This window comes from Equus asinus, chromosome 15 (assembly GCF_041296235.1).
Source record: "Equus asinus isolate D_3611 breed Donkey chromosome 15, EquAss-T2T_v2, whole genome shotgun sequence".
Taxonomy (NCBI): domain Eukaryota; kingdom Metazoa; phylum Chordata; class Mammalia; order Perissodactyla; family Equidae; genus Equus; species Equus asinus.
Genome location: NC_091804.1, coordinates 45,194,743 through 45,210,569, shown reverse-complemented (window position 1 = coordinate 45,210,569; position 15,827 = coordinate 45,194,743).

Genomic DNA, 15,827 nt, shown 5'->3' with positions numbered 1-15,827 from the left:
GTCTTCTCTTTTTACGTCATAGTCAGTCTGGCTAGAGGTTTATCAGTTTTGTTGATCTTTTCAAATAACCAGCTTTTTGTTTCACTAGTTTTCTCTCTCATTTTCCTGATTTTAATTTCATTGTTTTCTGCTATTATCTTTATAATTTCATTGTTTCAGGTTAAATTTGCCATTCTTTTTCTAGTTTCTTAAGGTAGAAGCTTGGGTAATTTATATGAGACCTTTCTTATTTTCTGACATGAGCACTTGATGTTGTAAATTCCCTTTTAGCTCTGCTTTAGTTGCATTTTACACATCTTGAGATGTTGTATTTTTATTTTTACTTAGTTCAAAATATTTTCTACCTTCCCTTGAGATTTCCACTTTGACCAGTGGGTTATTTAGAAGTGTGTTTAACTTTCAAATATTTGGGAATTTTCCAGGTACCTTTCTGTTAGTGATTTCTAGTTGTATTACATTTTGGTCAGAAAAGGGACTTTGTCTGATATCATTTCTCTTAAATTTGTTAGGGTTTGTTTTACTGCCCAGAGTATGGTCTGTCTTGGGGAATGTTCCATGGGACTTGAGAACAACGTGTATCCTGTTGTTGGGTGGAGTGTTCCAAAATGTCAGTTAAGTCGTCGATAATGCTGTCCAGGTTTTTTATATCCTTCCTAACTTTCTATTTGTTCTCTCAATTACTTAGAGAAGAGTATTGAGGTCTTCAGCTATAATTGTGGACCTGTCTGTTTACCCTTTCACTTTCTGCTTCAGGTATTTTGAAAAGGCACACTTACCTCGACTTGGGACCCCGTGTTTTGAAGTGCTGTGCCCATGCACTTGCCAGAATCATCTTGCAAAGTTGCAAGCTGCTAAGAAATTCATGCTGGAAACAGAGGCCTTGAACCTCAGGAGTGCTGGAGGGGCAGCCTCTCCTTCACTGCAGGCGGCGGAGCGTCTTGGCCCAGCTACCCACAGGCCTTGCAGTCAGGGAGCTGTCAGAGACCTCTGCCAAAAGAGCTGGTCCCAACGTGGGCCACAGGATCTGCAGTAAAATAAAAGCTGTGCTCAGGTCCCTAGCCCACCTCTAGGTGACCTCAGGCAAAGCCCTTGACTTCTTGGACCCTGCTTTCCTGGAGTCAATCAGTGCACAATACTTGAATGCCCTGCTAGATGCTGGGGAACCAGGAGAGAGAGAGTGTGCTTCTTGCCCTGAAGATGCTTCCGCTCTCTCCTCCCCGTTACTTGGGGTTCCTGAGGAGCAGACGCACCCCTGCGTGTGTTCCCAGGCCTCCTTTCAGAGGCGTGCTCGTAAATGTTTAACAACAGCTTTGGGGGAGGAGCCCGATTTACAGCATTTGCCGGTTTCCGTGGCATAGATCTTCCCACCGTGGCCGGTTTCAAAGAGCCAGCAGGACTCAGTGTGTGTGGAGCTGGGAGGAGAACACAATGCACGCCACCGAACAGTGTTTTCGCTGCACAGAGGCAATAGGGGCAGGAAACCCCAAAGCATGGATAACAGCAAAGCGTCGTGAAATCATGAGGCAGTGGTATGTTCTGAGCACTTCTCACCTTTTTAAAAATATAATTCATTTAAGTTTATATAATTTAATTTTAGTGTTGGCTGTGTTTAACAACCCATATGCAAAATTCCTGATAATTCAGCCATCAGTTTTTGTGATCTGTCGATGGGCTGCCTCCTTTGCTTGCAGAGATCCATTCCCAGCTCAAATAAACCTCACACAAGCTCAGCCAACAGGGAATGAATCGGTTCTTGTGATGGAAGCTTCCACAGTAGCTCTTCAGGGTCTTGGGCTCTCCATTTCCCACAATGTCCACAGTCATCTCCCTGCTAGTGGCCAAACCCAGCCTGACAAACCAGGGGTATGGAGTGCTCCTATTGGCCATCCCTGGCCACGCCCCTCCCTGGGGTTGGAGGAGGAGTCAGCATCCAGAGGACCAGAGTGGGGAGCAACAGCGTCCCCAGGAACATCTGAGCGGCATTAGGGAAGAGATGGGGTTGGGGTCCGGTTGTCAGACACAGGGAGGGTCCCCTATACACAACCTCAGAAGGGCTTGGCTACGTGAAATCCCATATAAGCGTTCGATTTGAGGCTTTTCGATCTTGAGATATATTTAAACGTTTTAGTGCTCAAGGTTTTCAAATTTCAGAAGTAATACACCCTTGTTTTAAACAGTAAATATAAAGCTTTGATCAGGGCAGAGCTACTCATCTCCCCAGCCTCCAACTCCACCCCCTAACCCGACCTGACCCCCATTCCCATTGTGTGCAGCCTGTCGCGGCCCCTCCCACGCCCCTGCCCCGGCTCTGCAGGCCCGGACGCTCACGTGTGGAGAGGTTTGCTTGGCTTTTGTAGAAGGAGACCCATACACGTGATTCTGCAACTTGCTTTTTCTCACTGCTCAGTAAGTCTTGGGCTTCCCTACCGGTCAGCGGACAGTCCTGCAAACCTCAGGGTTGGCTCTGGCTAGACTGGCCGCTGGGGGCCTTTTTATTCACAGCTCCTACCGAGGACATGGAAGTGCAAAGACCTCTTGAGATTTCTAAATTTGGGCAGAGTGGACAGGGCTGTGCAGGGTGCCCGTGTGCTAAAAATACCAGCCCGGGTCTGGCTGGAAGCTGCACGCACAGAGCAGGCTAGATGCGGAACCAGGACTGGCAGTGCACCGGCATCCTCGACAAAGCCTCTTCAATCTCCTCCAGAGAGCCTCGGCGTCTACACTCGTGCCCCCACCCCAGGCCCCGTGCGGAGGGGTGCCAGTCTCCAGGTGACCACGGTTCTGTTACAGAAGCCGCCCCTAATTGAGTTCCCTGCCACCTGTGTTCGTGGTCGTTCAGTATCACTCAGAATCTGGGCCATATCTGGGTCCCACTGCACTGCTGTTTACTTATTTCCAACTCACTTTTAAAAATCAAATACATTTATTTTTAAATAAAATATCAGAACGCTACAGTAAATGGAAAACCAATGTCGCTTGTCATACTAGCAATGATACATAGATGAATGGATAATATATATCATGCCGGTAAGTGATATTATTATTGCTGTTATTCACATTTTTGAGTGTTTGCTCTGTGCCAGGCACTCTTCTGATCTTCTATGGTGTTAACTCATTTAATTCCTGCAGCAGCCCCCCGAGCGCAGTGCCCCCTTCCTGCTGTGGGCCCTGTTTCATAGAGGAGGAAAGAGTCTCTCGGGACAGCGGCTCCTTGACACAAACACGTCACTACTAAAACCAAAGACAGGGGCCCCTCCTCCCTCCCGGCTCCCGTGGGCGGGGAAGCTCAGGCCGCCCTGGACTTGGAATCTGACTGTGCATCATTTGTTCACTCATTCACTTATCCAACAAGTGTTCCCTGAGCGCCAGTGCATGCCCCACTCTGGGGAGGCAGAGCGGGTGGCGTTCAGTCCAGCCGTGGAGGTGCTCCATCTGGTCATGGAGAAGGGTGCCTGTGGACACGCACATGGTGGGGGCTTCAGAGCTACAATGGTGGGGAGAAAAGAGGCGTTCACCGGCCTAGGCCGGGGGTCGGGGTGGGGGGTGATGCCGGACCTACTGCCTAAACTTCTAAGGGTGAATAGAAGCTAGGTGAGATAAGGGACCACGGGAGGAGGAGAGGGCATGTCAGGTGCATTAAAAAGACGGACTAACATAAGCTTCCTGTCTTCATCCGACGCTCCTATTGTTAACGCACTGAAAGAAGGATTTCCTCTCAGCTTCCTCATCCGGAAAATGGGAATAATGGTACCTAGAGTAACATCCTCAGAGAGTGACATCCATGAGGATGAGGGTGTCACACCGTTCGTAAAGCATTCCGGTAGTTTCTGCCACAGAGTAAATGCTCAAAATGTCACTAATAATAACGGTGATGGTGATTACTGTTTTGAGCAAGTGACAGTGTTTTCCATTTACTATAGCAGGGTTTTTAAAAATTTATTTCACCTTTTTTTTTTTTAATTGAGTTCATATTAGTTTACATCATTGTGAAATTTCAGTTGTACATATTTCTTTTTTTTTTTCTTGAGGGAGATTGGCCCTGAGCTAACATTCCCTGCCAATCTTCCTCTTTTAGCTGAGGAAGACCAGCCCTGAATTAATGTCCGTGCCCACCTTCCCCTACTTTATATGTGGGACTCCTGCCACAGACAAGCAGTACCACGTCCACACCCAGGATCCAAACCAGTGAACCCGGGGCCTCTGAAGTGGACTATGCAATCTTAACCGCTGTGCCACCAGGCAGGCCCCAGTTGTTGTACACATTTCTTGTCTGTCACCAGACAAGTGCTCCCCTTCACCCCTGTTTGATCTTTAAAGTGAATTAAAAAGGGGCGTGTTTACAGAGAGGTTAAGTTCACATCCATGTTATCACGTTTGTCCTCATTTGCAAATGTCCCAGAATTTTACAAGCACACACACAAAATGAGCCTGTCACTTCTGTGTGTCCCCTCTGTCTCCCCCAGGCTTTATTTAGAAAGAAGGGGAAATCCAAGACGCTTCCTTTAAACTGATAGCAATTCATTTCCTTGATGGGAGATTCAATTCCTCACCAAATGGTGAAAGTAGCCTAATAATGAGCAATATTTCTAAGTAGCACAACTCGCGGCAGGGGGCTTCCTAAAGCTGGTTTAGACGGGCAGACGCCTCATCTTTCCCCGAAGGTTCTCTCTGCAAACGAGGTGGTAACCGAGCCTCAGCTGGGAGAAGTGGCATTTTTCCTCGTCTCTCCCCTCCTCCAAACGTGTTCAGTGCCGTGTCAGTGAGGAAGCTGGTGTTTGGGGGGAAATTAAAGATCTGGAACTGTTTAACAGGATGACAGAAGAAAGAGCATGGCCTTTGAGTGAGACCAACCGGGCCTCAGATTCTGGCTACCATGTCCCATTTGTGAAAGATGCCAAACTAGTCCCCGCCTCTGAGCTTCATTTCCTCATCTGAGAGGTGGGTTACTTAACCTCTCTGTGCCTCAGTTTCCCTCTCTGTAAGACAGGCCACCTCTTGGACTTTTGAGATGGTGAAATGAGGCAATACAGAGAAATCTGCTTGGTACAGACCCTGGGACTCAGTAAGTGCCAAGCGGGTGTTTTCTGCTATTATTACTGCTGGTGGACGGTGGATAATCCCGGCACAGCGGCAGCGGGGTGAGGATTACCAGGGATAACACGGGACGGCATCTGCCATTCAGAAGCAGCTCTAGAAATTCAAATTGAGCCACGCACCACCAGGCACCCACAGGGCTACGAGGGCGGTGAACTCCAGGGCAGCGTCATCTCACAGGGACCGAGAAAGGGAGAGAGAGTCCGAAGAGAAGAGTCGAGGTTGCTGCTTTTCAGAACTTGTCTTCACAGGAAGTGCAAACCTAGGAGAAACCAGTGCCCCCCTCCCTGCCCCCCACCTCCCATCCCCACCGCTGCACACACATGTGGCCCGAATGGAGCCCACGGCTTAGGCAGGATGCCCCCGAGCCCGCAGCTGGAGTGTGAGCGCAGGGCCCCGAGTGCTGACAGCAATGAGAGGACCCAGAGCCCGCGGTCTGTTCAGGCTCTCCCTGGTACAAGCGGTTTGCACTGATTCTCTCTTTTAATCTTCACAATCATCCCTTGGGGGACTTGCCATCATTTTCCACCTTTTACAAAAGAGGCAAGCGTGACACAGAGAAGTTAAGAAACATGCCCTGGGCCACACAGCTCAAAGGTGGAGCCAAGATTTGAACCCAGGCAGTGTGACTCTGGAACGCATGTGCTCAACCCCTGTGACCTGCTTCTCCAGCCACCTTCAGAGCTGGGGTGCTGATGTGGGCACCCCTTGGCTCCAGGCCTCAGTGGAGGACCACCTTGGTCATTTGGTTATTAACCCCAGACCCCAAGCTGTCCACTGGTGGGATGGGGACCAGAGTGAGACAAACTGCCTTGGGGACACATTTAAGGGGTGTGTTGGGTGCGAGGGAAGGTGTCTCAGAAGGTGTGTCAGAAAGAGTGAGCTGCTGGCCTTGGCGAGCTGGGTGGACAGGTAGGAGCAAGCCAGGGAGTCAGGGCCCCCCGAGGCCTGAAGTAACAGGGCCGCATCCAGGACGTCTGGGAGGGTTCCGGCTGGGGCAGTGGGGGATTGGCGCCGTGGTCCGTGGCTCCCCCCGGGATCCCTTGCTGCCCAGCTGACCTGCTCGATCTGCACTGGCAACTTAAAACATTCAGGCCTTACTCAGCTTGGAGCATCATTCCTAAACAAGGATTCTGCTTCTAGAAACAAACCCAAATGTTGCCTAATATTCACCCAGGGAGTCGTTCCTGCGGTGGGCAGAATATCACCCTCCGAACGTTTCAGTCCTGCGGCGACGTGGAACCGAATTCTGCGCCCAGCCCAAATGAGCAGGAAAGGGGCTCCCCCGGCGAGTCTCCAGGAGGGACCCAGTCCCACCGACACCCGGACTTTAGCCCGGGGGGGCCTGGCCGGACTTCTGACCTCCAGAACCGTGAGAGACCACGTTTCTGTGGTTTGAGCCACTCAGTTCGTGGCCATTGCTACGGCGGCAATGGGGAACAAACGCAATTCCTATTTGATTTTGTTGACAAAAAGTTAATAATTTGCTGGTGGAGCTGGCGTCGGCAAATGGTGTGCTGGGTGCTTTAAAGGCCTTTGGTCCAAAACCTGCACCTGAGTCTGGCCAGGCGGGGTACCCAGCTCTCGGCAGGTGAGGACGGTTCCACGGCCCCTCAGGACCCGAAGCCTGGTCAGGCTGACCACTCCTGGCAGTGTCTGCACTTTCTGTGCATATCCTGACATAGTCTTTGCCTAAAAATGAGACAGTTCTCAGACCCAGAGAAGGATTCTGCTGGAAGAGACACTACAGCCCATTTTATCCCACTTTAGTTATTTTGAAGACGAGCAAAAAGAGGCCCAGAGGTTACGTGGCTTGTTCAAGGCCACACAGCCAATCGGCTTAAATGGAACGATGCTGTTACCTCAAGCTCCCACCCAGCGTCAGGGATCCGAGTCCAAGCAGAGACTGTGGCTTGTCCCCATATCCCTTCTCTTCTTTCACCTCAGTTATAGGATCCACACTTTATGGCCAGCCGCACGTCCACCCAGGACAAAGATTACATTTCCCTTGCAGTGAGGTGTGGCCGTGTGACACAGGGGTGTGAAAAATGTCCTTAAAAGGAGCAGGGGACTCCTGTCCCTGCTCCTTCCTTCTGCTTTCTGGCTGGAAAGAAGTGATGGCTGGAGCTCAAGCAACAATTTTGACCATGAGAGTGACAGAGCCATAACTTAGAAGGGTCCTGAGACCCTGCAGCCTTAGTGAAGACTTTCTAGCCCAATCTAATTTACTCATAAGGGGAAAAATGCAACTAGCAGGCTTTCCAGGAGAGGAAAACACGATGTTTCAAAGACAGCTTTGGGAAAGGCCTCCCACACCCTCCCAAGCCTATTGCTGACCCTTCTAAATTCCCACCCAGCCACTACTCCCCTTGCCTGAGGAGGTACCCTGTCCACATGGTCCAGGATGGCTTAGTCCCAGCTCAGCCCACCCCTCGCCTCCAAAAGCACCTTCCCTGGGTCTTCGCCCATCACGTGACCACATCAAACCACCAGGAAGATTGTTCCAGGCAGCCCTCTGCTCACAATGGGGGGTCTGTTACTGTGGGGAGAAAGGATGTTGGGGGACACCTAAGAGATCTTGCCACATGGGGACTTGCCGGCTACCGGGTAAAAATGAATTCGATAAGCAAACCTCCTTCTTGTCCTAGAGGCAAAGGGCTGCATCTCCCCAAACACAGGCTGGGGAACCTCCTAGACAGAGACAAACGTTGAAATCAGGGTTGTCCCAGAAAACCCAGGCTCTCGGGCGAGTCCACACTTTCAGATTCAGCGAGAACTATCCAGGAGTGCAAGACCCCAGCTGATCCCAGACGCCTCCACACAGGGCTCGGGGGTCAGCATAAAATGCATCACTGGCCCTCAGGAACCAGCCCCCACTCCCAAGCCCCCCAGGCTGGGTGTCTCATGATGCTGGCAGCAGTCCCACCTCTGCGGGCTGCTGGGGACGGGCATGTCTGGTCCAGGGCCTCTAGCTAGGAAGGCAGACTCCTGATGGGGGGCTCTTCCCCATCGGCCTCAGAATCCTGGACAGACAGCTTCAGTGCAGCGGCCCGAGAATGCCCGGAGCCCACCCCCCATCCACCCGCCACGCAAGCATCCCTCTGGAGATGGAGCGGAGACCCTGCCGTGTGGCCCGCACAGCCCCATCTTCACTGGCAGCCCTGCTGCCTCTGACTCATCTGTTAAAGGAAATGGTGAGTGAGATCAGCCCAGAAATGTGAGTCCCCTTAACCAGCTCCGCCACACCTGCAGGTCAGACTCCAGGGTCAGAAGAGCTAAATGACAGCCACTCCAAACCCTGCATTGGGTCCCTGGCCAGCTGGGACTGCCCTGGAGATGAGGGGGGTGGATGGGAAAGGGATTGGAGGGGGGAGGGAGGAGGACGGAGAGGGAGAGAAATGAGAGAGAAGGGGAGGAAGGAAGGAAGGAGGGAGAGAGACAGGGAGGGAGGGAAAGCCAGCACATCTCTCTCCACCTCCCCAGGGGGTGTGGCTCCCCTCCTGCCCTTGATGGGGGGCCCCTAACCCAGCCCCCTGGAAGGACCCCAGTGGCTGCAGCCTCCCTTCCAGAGCAGGTGGCAGGAATGGTGCTGCCGCGTGGGGCCCTGGGAGGCTGAGTAGCTCCTTTGCATATGCAAAGAGGCTCCGTGTGCAGATGGGGGCGGGGCAGGCTAGGGTCTGGCAGATGTCAGGGGAGCGGTTTCAGGGATTCCCAGACCCCACCCCTCCCCCAGAGAGCACCCCCCCCACACCCCCACCCCCACTGAGCATTTGTCCTCACTCTCGCCCGGCCCTGATGAGGCTGCTTGGCCTTGAAGCCCGGCCTGCCAAAAACACTCATCCTACTTGGCTTCAGAGAACCTAACCGAGGAGAGAAGGCAGAAGAGGGAGGGAGGGAGGGGAAGGAAGGAAGGAAGGAAGGAAAGGAGGTCGTGGCTGCAGGATTGCATTGCTCTTCGGGAGAGCAAAATAATAATAAAACAACCCAAACGGTGTGCAGGATGGCTGCCAAGCCGAGAGTGCAGCCGGGACATCAGCTCCTTTAACCCAGCTCTGCGCTCAACCCGCCCCGGGGAAAACCTGCTGGAATCCACACAGCCACTGTGAGCTGGGTCACCACCCCCATTTTACAGATGGGGAAACTGAGGCTCACTAGAACGAAGGTGAACCCAGGAGGTGGATACCAGCGCCTCTGCACGCCCGGCCAGCAAAGCAGAGAACCCCTTGGAAAACTGCTGCTGCCAGCTCGTGCCTCGCAAGGCAGGGGCGGCAGCTGGATGACGTCTGCGTTGACAGACTGGTTGTTCCTCCTGATTCTTCCAGGCCACACGACAGCTGCATATTAAACTCAGGTGAGGCAGGAAGGGCCATGCAAAACGGAGCACAGCTGAGCGGTTGTGGCCTGGTTACAGCACTCCGTTTACAAAAACGCCCTTGAATTTGCTTCTCACATTATATTTTAATGGAGAAAAAGAGAGACTTTGAGAGACTAAGATAATTGGAGGGGAAAGACCCTCCTCCAGCAGCTAGGCTCCCAGAAGGGATCAAGTCCTCCCAGGGCCACAAGATAAGCGCCTTCTGGGCCAGGCAGGCAACGAAAATGGGCAAGTTGCTCAGAGGGTGGGCAAGAGGGAGAGGTGGGGACACATTTTCAAGTGAACATTCCCCATTATTCTTCTGTATTGGCTGCTAATTTGCAATTTTTAGAAACATTGCCATTTCCTGGAAAATGCCGTCTGCAGCTGGATTTGCCTCCATCTCCCCTCTCAGCTGCTCTGGGTTCCCTCTCGCCCTCCCTCAGGACGGTGTGTCCCGGTGGCTTTCCAGGACCCAAAATAGCTGGAAGCAGGCTATCTTTACAGGACTGTGATGGCAGAGGTCTGAGGAGCCAGCCAGGTTGGGACCCCTTATCCTCCTTAATCATCCAGCATGGAGCCCTTGGACTCGGGGTGGCTGGAGGCATTCAGGCAGCCCAGGAGCGCTCCCACTGGGACTGTCTGGGGAGAGCCAGTGGCCCTTGGTGACTACAAGTAAAACATCTCCTGCACGTGGGAGCCCAGCCAGCAGGCGGCTGCAGGGGGAGAGCAGGCCTCTGCTCCAGGCACACCCCTCCTCCTCACCTCTCCCAGAGCCTGAGGGCCCCATTTCCCTGACATTTGCATGGCCGTTCCATGGTCCTCAGTCAAAATGTATGCAAATCCCCTTTCTGTGCCCCAGCGTTCACCCTGGATGGGCGGGGCTCCCGGGAGAGCCCTGCACCAGGATGCCGAGGGAGAGAGGGGGCTGGGGTGCTTTGAACCCCAAAGGCATCCTAAGCACCTACGGTGTGCAGCAGTGTGCTAGGGGCTGGGGTACCAGGGAGAACAGGACAGCCTGGGCCCCGTGGGGCTTCCGGGCTCATGGGGGAGATGGCAATCAGAGCGGTTAGCTGCTGACGTGATCACCGCCAATGTAAAGGCCAGGGCGAAAGTTAAAGCAGGAGCAAGAATGTTCTTAGCAGCTTGGTTTGTAACAGCTCCAGACTAGAAACAACCTAATGCCCATCAACAGGGGATGGGGAAACAAATGGTGGCATATCCAATGGCGGAATATTCCAGATCTCTGAGAACAGATGAGGCACCAGCCACACGGATGCATCTCCATACACAGTGTCGAGAGAAAGAAGCCAGACCACAAGAACACACTGTGTACTTCCGTGCACAGAGGGCTCAAAAGCAGGAATGCCAATGTGCGGAGAAGGAGATAAGGACAGCGGCCCCCCTTGGGTGGGGGAGTCAGGGCCGGAGGGGCACGAGGGAGCTTCCAGGGTCACATTCTCTTTCTCGATCTGGATGCAGGTTACCCGGTGTGTTCACACTGAAGATGCAAGCATCTGATCACTCATTTGTGCCCTTTTCTGTACGTATATTTTACACCCTAATAGAAAGTTTGCATAAATAATAAAGTAGAGAAAGGGGAGAGGAGGGGAGGTGGTCCAGGAAGTAGGGTTGCAGATAAAAAGCAGGACACCAGGTTCAATTTGAATTTCAGATAAGCATGAATCTCTTCTTAGCATAAGTGTGTCCTGAATATTGCCAACCCACCAGGTGTGTCACTGGGAGCCGAGGTCACAGGGACTGGGCTCCATCCATCCCATCTCATGGCCCGCGGGTGGAGGTTTGTAAGCAGCTGCTCCCCAGAGGGGCCATATTGGGGTGCTGCCCAAGCCGTGAGCCCCAGGGATCTGGAGACCCCCCGGGGCAGCCCAGCTCTGCACCAAGACCTGGAACTTGGGGTCAGGGAGCAAGAGAACACCAGCAAATTGCCCACGGGACTTCCCTGGGTCCAGACGAAAACACAAAATGGGAACGACACGGGAGCTGGCATGACGTCGCTGGAGCCTGACGGATAACCGCCGCCACAGGTTTCCTGAGTGCCCAGCAAATATCATGTGCTTCCCTATGATCAGCAGCAGCACTTATTAAATGTCGACTGCGTGCGAGCACCTGTGTATGTGATTCCAGCACGAAGCCCAGAGGAGATGCTTTGTAAACAATTAGCTGACGGAATGAGCTATTCCGTTGATGCAGTCACCCTGCCCAGGGGCTGGAGCGGACCCACCACACACCCCTTGGGAGTTGGCTTTGGGAGCCTCCCCCATTAAGGCTCAGTTTCCTTTGATGCAAAATGGAGCTAATGGTGGTGACTGGCTCCCCGGGCAGGGTTCTCAGACTCAGCGCTGCTGCCCTTGCGGTTGTATAATTCTTTGCTGTGGGACTGTCCTACATTTAGGGCGTTTAGCCGCATCCCTGGTCTCTACCTGCACCCCCTCCCAGTTGTGACAATCAAAACATCTCCAGACATTGCCCACTGACCCCCTAGGGGACAAATTGCTGGTTGAGACCTCTGGGTTGTTAGGAAGAGCAATGGGACTATGTCTGCGAAGGACTTAGCAGAACCCCCAGCACTTCATAATCACAGTCAAAATGAATAGCCGAAAAGTGCCAGGACGAGGATCTGAACTCATGACCATCTGGCCGCAAAGCCTGGGTCACTCCAGCACTTCTAAGCCTAACCGTGCCCATGGACACCTGGGGGTCCTGCTGAAGGGCAGATCTGATGTGACAGGGCGGGGGTTGGCCTGGGGTGTGGCCCTCCTACAGAGTGTGTGTCCCCTTGCACTCAGCGGTCACCTGGGCTGCCCGGCCCTCCAGCTGCTTGTGGTCCAGAGCAAGAGATAAAAAGGATACACCACAGGTTTTATTGGCTACATCCTTTCACCTTTTCTGCATGCTGAGACGTTTACATAATAAAAATTAGGGGCCAGGAGAGAAGCAGCACACACACGAAGCTGTGGGTTTGAAAATTCAAGCCGTGTGCTTTTGGGAAGAACGTTGTCGCCCTGGGTGGATTCAGGGCCGGGGAGCAAGGCCGCGGTCACTCTGTGTTGACATTTTCAAATTTTGTACAGTGTGGATTGTTTTGCTCTAATTTTGATTTTTAAAAAATATAGCACTACAACAGCATGTATCTTGCTGACGGCATTTTCTGTGCCTGTGGGAGATCCTCACTTGCCTCTGCCCAGCCCCACCCTGCCAGAAGCGCGCCAGGAAGGGCTCCGTGTGGCCAAGTGGAACAGAGGCCGGCTCAGAAATGACACTGCCCTGCATCCACACTCCACTCTGTCCACTCCTGGCTGTGCAGCTTTGGGAGGCAGCTCTGGGGGCCTTAGTGTCTCCCCCGTGAACGAGGCCAGGAATGCTCACACCACCCCCGGCAGGGATACTGTGCGAATTAAATTTAGATAATATTCGCAGACACTTTTGGGAGGGCTTAAAAATACCAGTTATTGTCAACCAGAGGCCACGCCAAGTCCACGTCCACAGCGTGGAGGCCGAGAAGACCCAGGGAAGAGCTGGGTCAGCAAGGGGCTGAGTGGAGCCCCTGCAGGGACTCTGGAAACGGGTCTGGAGACAGAAGGACGGACCAAGAAAACCCATGAGACGCTCAGGTGAAGGCGCCTCGGAGTGCAGGCTGAGAGGAGGGAATTCTCCGGGCAGCAGGCAGGCGGCCAGCGCAGGGGTGGCCGGGGCTCGGAAGGCCTGGCCGGGGAGCTGTGTGTCTGCAGTCAGCTTCAGAGGTCCGTTCTTGCTGTGTCCCAGCCTGGTGTGGACAGCGGCGGAGAGCTGTCACCAGGCCAGAAGCAACCTTCCCATGTGCCAGGCCCTCAGCAAGCAGGGAGGGACTTGTGCGCACAATCTCCTTTGCAACTGACCCCGCGCAGGACCAGGGAGGCCTGGAGGCAGGAAACCAAATTGCGGATGTAAAGCAGAGGATTTGGCGTTGGGTGTTGGGGAGACAAGGGCCAGTGGCGGCCCACCTTGGAAACTTCAGCTTCTGACGTGCTAAGTTTCAAGAACCACGGGGACCCCATCGGGCTCTGGCGGTCAGCAGGATGGAGACGGGTTCCGCCAAGTGGTTCTCGGGACTGGAAAGAAGCAGGGCCCTCCAGGAGAGGCAGAGACTGGTCTGGGTGATTGTCCCCCAAACTCCCCCAAAGGCGGTCCCAGGAGGCACCCCTAGCAGGTCACAGAGTAGGCGCGTCCTAGGATGCACTAACTTGGGGTGCCTTCGCTTCATGCCCAGAGCGATGGGGTGTGCCACCCTGGGGGCACCAACACACAGAGTGCCGTGGAACGCCAGCTTTGTCTCCTCGACCTGTGTTGTCAGGACATTACCACCCCCTCTTGTGGATGAGCAAGAGCGAGGCTCGGAGAGGTGATGTAACTTGCACAGTGGTCAACAGCTAGTGCACGGTGTGGGGGGGGGGGGGTTCATGCCCTGCTCTGTCCCGTTCTAGAATAAATGCTTTCTTCCTCACTGGCGTCTCCCTTAAGGACTCACTTTTAGCCAAATTCCTCTCAAAAGACACTAAATATTCTCCTGTACCCTCCAATTTCTCTGTCTATGGGAACTGGAGGCTGTCCCTAGGGAAGTCCTCAGGACTGAGAGTTTCTTGGAATCTGAAGAAACTGCTTCCCCCAGGACAAGGCACCCAAGTGTTCTGCCCGTGTGTCCACCTGCACCTGTTGTCTTTCCAAAGGGTCTGTGGGGGAGGTGCAGCCTCCGGGAAGTCAGGACAGCCATGACAAAGTCTGGCCCTTGCTGATTGCAGCAAGGAAATTGGCCAAGTCAGATTGCAGTATGTCAGAGAAGGTTCCTCAAAAATCAGGCAGTGAGGGAGGGAGAAAAGAGGGCATCACACCCTCCAGGGGTGTGGCACCCTGAAGGCCTCAGGGAGAAGATGACCATAAATGCAAGAAGTTGCTCTCTGTCATGCATCTACAGCCATGTGGAATCTGCACACAACCCAAGTGGGCTGCCCTCAGTCCACATGGGGATGTGAATTTTGGTTGGGCGACAGGTGGAGTAATAATGATCATCACGGCTGTTTGTGGCGTCTGCACAAGTTTCCCGTGTCTGCTGGAAGAGTGTCCCTGTGCCCTGGGCCGCTTAAAACAACACAAATTTCTTCTCTCCGTTCTGGAGGCTGGAAGTCCACAGCAGGGCTGTGCTCCCTCCAAAGGCTCCGGGAGAGGATCCGTTTCTTGCCTCTTCCATCTTCTGGTGGCCCCAAGTGTCCTGGGCTTGTGGCCACATCACTCCAGTCTCCGCCTCTGTCTTCACATGGCCTCCTCCTGTGTGCGTCCTCTCCCTTCTCTTCTCTTCTCAGGACACTTGTCAGCGGATTTGGGGCCCAGGCTAATCCAGGATGGTTTCATTTCAAGACCCTTAATTACACCCACAAAGACCCTTTTCCCAAGTAAGTTTACGTTCACAGTTCCCAGGTGGACATACCTTTTTCGGGGCCACCATTCAACCCACTACTGTGCCCTTCGCGTGTGCCAGGCATGAGCGAGCAAGGGAGGGCTGTGGGAGCGCCATCTCGTCGGCACTGGCTATTTTGGAGGGGAGAACACCAGCTTCCGACGGGCCAGGAACGCTGAGTTGGCTGCGAAGTTGCACTTCCATCGGCCACAGTCACTTCCCGGGTTTCCTCTCACAAGTAAGAGGGGCAGTTTGCAAAGCGCACATCCAGCTCCTCTCAGGGCGTTTTGCAGGGGGAGGGGTGCACGAGTACCGCACGCACATACAGACATGCACAAAAGTTTGAAAGCCAACCATCTGGCTCATTTTACAGATGGGGAAACTGAGGCTCAGAGGGATGGAAGCAGGATGATTTGCTCAGGGTCCCAGGGTCAAGCAGCCTGTCAGTGGCAGACAAAGGATCAGACTGAGGGCCTCCGACTCTGAGCGCACAGTTTCCACCTGGCTGACCCCAGGGGAGGTCAGCTGACCCCAGGAGGTGGTTCAACCTGCCTTGAGCCTGGTCCCGAAAGCGTGTCTTCAGACACTTCTCAGAACTTAGGATGTGAGGCTTCTGGGAGGAAGCTCTGGGCTCACATGCCGGGGCGGCACCTGCACAAAGTCGCGTCAGAGCAGATCCAGACCCGCTGCTCACAGCAGAGCCGAGGCGGGTGCTGTTTGTGCTCTCCTGGGACACGCTTACCCTACAGAGAGCAAATCCGCTCTCAGCCCTGAGCCAAAGTCTGCAGAAAGATATTTCTTACTGCCTCGCTGGCCTTCCAGAGCCCTGTGGGAGACAGAGGCCGTTACCGTTTCTTCTGATGGGCCCATACCCTCCAGACCGAACAGCCACATCGTACGAAACAGGGTGCACCAGAGGCGGCACGG